The following is a 4,026-nucleotide window of genomic DNA, read 5'->3' on the forward strand; positions in this document are numbered from 1 at the left end:
TTAAAATATTTTTTCCCATTGGCTCTAACAACTCAGTTCTGTTATTGTCGTGCCCCTGATGTTAAGTGGTGAAATGCGCTAATAATTTTCTGTGGTGAAATGCACTCATCCAAAACAGTAAATATCCCAAAATTGAAATATCCCTAAATTTTTGATATCGTGAACCTTCTCTATAAATATACGTTCTCTGGTACGAGTATACGCTGCGGAATTAAGTTACAAGTTATGTGTTTGCTTGTACAGTTGGGTGCAAAAAAATAGCAGTATTTTACATACATAAGTATTTATCACAACTTTAGTGTTGGGTTCTAATTTTAATAAAAGTAAAAAAAAAAGTGTGAAATGAAGTGTGGCGAGCTGAGTCGATTTGGCCATGTCGATTCGTCTGTGCGTACGTCTGTATATATTCAAACTGGTGCTTCAGCGTTCGAAATACCGATCTAAAATTTAGCACTTAACCATTTCTCTCCAATAAGCTACTAATTTGTCGTAACCGAAGATATCGGAGCCCTATTTAATATTAATTTGTCAAAAAAGTCTTGTGGTATTTTCTAGTTCTAGTTTTATTCGTCGCATCGGATCATACTATACCTTTTTGGAAATCTTATTTCACGCACTAACACGTGTTTGATTGATTGTCGTATCTTTTTAGTCGTTCGTGAGTTATAGCGTCGCAAACATGGAGCAAAATAAAGAGAAAATACGGCATATTTTACAATACTAAGGCAAAATAATTAATACCAACAAATCTTTCAAATCGGACCACTATAGCAAATAGCTGCCATACAAACTGACCAATTTAAATCTTGTCCTTGTATGGAAAACTTTTTTATTTCTTAAGATCTATGTTCGAAATTCGACATGGATTATTATCCGAGGTAACGGCATAATCTCTGATGAAATCGTTTACATCGGACCACTTTCGCGTATAGCTGGCATACAAACTGAGCGATCAAAATCAAAATATCGCTATTTTTCGCCATAAACATGTGAAGGGTATTATTGCTACGGCACAACCTTAGTTAAAATTTAATCAAACCATTTAATTATCAAACTACTTCCAGTTCCATTCTTGCATGGCAATTCAAGTCTGGTTGCCATGTGTACACAGCTCTCCTATACACTCGCTTAGAACATGTGCAAAGCCGGCAAAGTGCATTGTGCCTGACTTCTAATAATATAATATATAAAGTCTGCTAGTGTTCTCCTAAACATTGCAATTTGTGCGAATAAGATGGCGTAAGGCAGATTTTTTTTTGCTGACGTCGCGAAATACAATGCAAATTACAAGCAATGGAACTATGTGATTATAGGCATATACATACACACATATATAAAGTTTATATATAAGCTCTTATGTTTATTTGCATATTTCTTATAATGCACAAAGCTTTGTTATACATGAAACTGAGACTTTCGAGAATCCTGACATTGAGAAAAATTAATATTCACAGTTCTGTTTAGAGGAACACCAGCGAGACGGCAAGTGTACAGAATGCAATATGTTTGTTTGTATACATATGTATGTATGTGAAATATATGTAATAGTGTAAGCACTTATGTAATAGTGCATTTGAAACGCTTTTAAAGTCTAAATTCATTTTTAGAATTGCTAATTATAAATTTAGCCACACTAAATGCGAGTAAATTTATTTTCATTTTTTCAATATTCATTTATGAAAGAAAGTTTGTACCTATTTCAAATTATATGTGTTGAGAACAGTATTATTTGAGCACAAAAAACTCTCACGCCACACTTCAAATTGTGGTTAGAAAAACCAATTTTTTTTATTAACCGCAACTGGCGTAAGACTCGCGGCGACGCCAAAGTGTGAAATATACATAATCACATTAGAATTTTTTCTTCATAAAGGTACGAGCATATTTGGTTAGAAAAAGTTTTAAATTTAGAGATAATGAGAACACACTATATAACATATGATCGAAATTGACCCGGATTGGTCCATTTATGGCATTCTAAATCAATAAAAAATATTTTTTAAGTTGTTGCATTCTTTTTTTTTTATGTTGACGTGTGACGTTTTGATCTAAATACCCCAAAAACTCTAAATAGCATCTGAACAAATTTGACCCAGACTGATATTTTCTTGGTTGTTTAAAATTTTTTTATGTTGACGTGTAAACTATGATCTCAATATGTCAATTAGTGTGTGTTTGTTTACAATGCGAAAACTTTTTCTGTCGATTTTTACACTGGGAAAAATATGGAACAACGAGTTTGCGTGAAATTTTCTGTTTCCTATGAAACAACTGCTACGTAATATATGAAAATATTGCAGACGTGTTTTCGGGAATCTACTTTATCACAAAATTATAATATTTAAGTTGGATTTATGCCCAATCGAGGATTTCCAAAATAAATTTTTATTTTTTGTGCAAAAACTTACATAGACTTCAGGGGTTACATCTGTTTCCTCGAATACTTGGACGAAGGAAAAAACTGAGAATTGGATTTTTGGCAAACATTTTTACAAAATAATTTAAATTTCAGTGAAATTTTCGGGACCTTTCTCTTTTCAAATATTTTTCAACTTTTTAAAAATTGTATTTCAAAGACCTGTGTAAAATTTCATTAAGATCGGTTGAGTAGTTCTCAGGAAATCTGGCAAACTAATTTAAAACACAGTTTCGAGAAAAACGCGTTTAAAGACCGCAGACTTAGCCTAGGTAGCCCCGAGTGCACAAGTTTTCAAATCTGTATCTCCGAAACTATTACTGGGATCAACTGGAAATTTTAGGACCATATTCTAGAGATGTTGTAGAATTTAATAAGTTAATAAACATTTGATTTTATTTCTTCGAAATCCATAAACCTATGTAACCCCTTAAGGTGTGCACAAAAAATTGTTGCTGAAGACCTCATCAAAACAAAGTATCGAAAACTAAAGAAATGGTGTTTGAAAGTTGTCGTGTTTGAATCAGAAAAATAGCAGAAGATCCCCGCAAAACTTATAGATCCGCCGGAAAAAGTCGGTTAATGTTTTTGGGTTATTATGAAGCCGATAATAAAGGCTTGTATTAGAATACTTAAGTTGTGTTTTTTTTAAGTCAGTCCGGGTCAAACTTGATGTGAAAAAAATACACTTATTTTGCTACCTAAATTTTTAAACTCAAGTCAAAAATAATCTACAACGAATTGCTGCAGTTCAACACAGTCGGGAAATCCAGCTATTCGCAGATGTTTACATAAATGTCATGCGCTCACCTAAGCGCAGAAAAATGTTGCATGTGCTTGACATGTGTTTATTTAGATATGTTTTTGACATTAGAAGTGCATGGGAAGATCCACAGCGGGCACTGCTGTTTGGGAAGGTCTGCTAGATTGTTTTGTGCGAAAGGACTTTACGGTATTTTTTCATATTTGAAAATTTTCATTTATAAATACTATATACATTTGTATATATATGTAAATACATGTGTATACATATGCATGTGTAAAAGTAGAATTTAATACTCATCAACCCGTGACAATGGCACGTTACTGTTTCGTGACTACTTACTTTCATATACATTCGTACATATTCGTAAATATCCGTCTGTTATCGTTCTTTGTTGCAATAATAATTACAGTGCTGTTGTTGTCATGCTCCGCTTTATTTTGAAATCTTTATTTGCATAACAAAAGCTTGTGATTACCAACTAAAAGCGCAGCGGAGAACTTGAATCAGCACCTTCTCACTTCGCTGTTGTCATTCATTGCATACATATACCTATGTATCTGTCGGTGTATATACATATGTATGCATTTATTTGCGTTTGGATATCACTCGGCATATTCACTACAAATGATAACGTGCATGTATGTGCATGTGGTAAACAAGCAGATTAATATGACAATCAGACTGACTGTGGCGTCTCATTATCTGGTTATCCTGCGGGCATTCACTTGCAGTCTGCACAAATGACCATACAAAGGTGCGTTCCAAAGTGAATGGAATTTACAAAGATAAATTTTAAGCAAGAATGTCATATGCGCCTATAAGTGGTAAAAGTTATAAAAATAAA

The 4,026-nt window shown here is 33.3% G+C and overlaps 1 protein-coding gene across 11 annotated transcripts in view; it reads left to right on the forward strand.

Annotated features, from left to right (window-relative positions):
* The window catches only part of LOC108976923 (multiple epidermal growth factor-like domains protein 11), a 48,573-nt gene that overhangs the window by 7,587 nt on the left and 36,960 nt on the right, over positions 1–4,026 (forward strand). The window lies entirely within an intron of this gene.

This window comes from Bactrocera latifrons, unplaced genomic scaffold (assembly GCF_001853355.1).
Source record: "Bactrocera latifrons isolate USDA-ARS-PBARC rearing strain unplaced genomic scaffold, ASM185335v1 scaffold_81, whole genome shotgun sequence".
NCBI classification, from domain to species: domain Eukaryota; kingdom Metazoa; phylum Arthropoda; class Insecta; order Diptera; family Tephritidae; genus Bactrocera; species Bactrocera latifrons.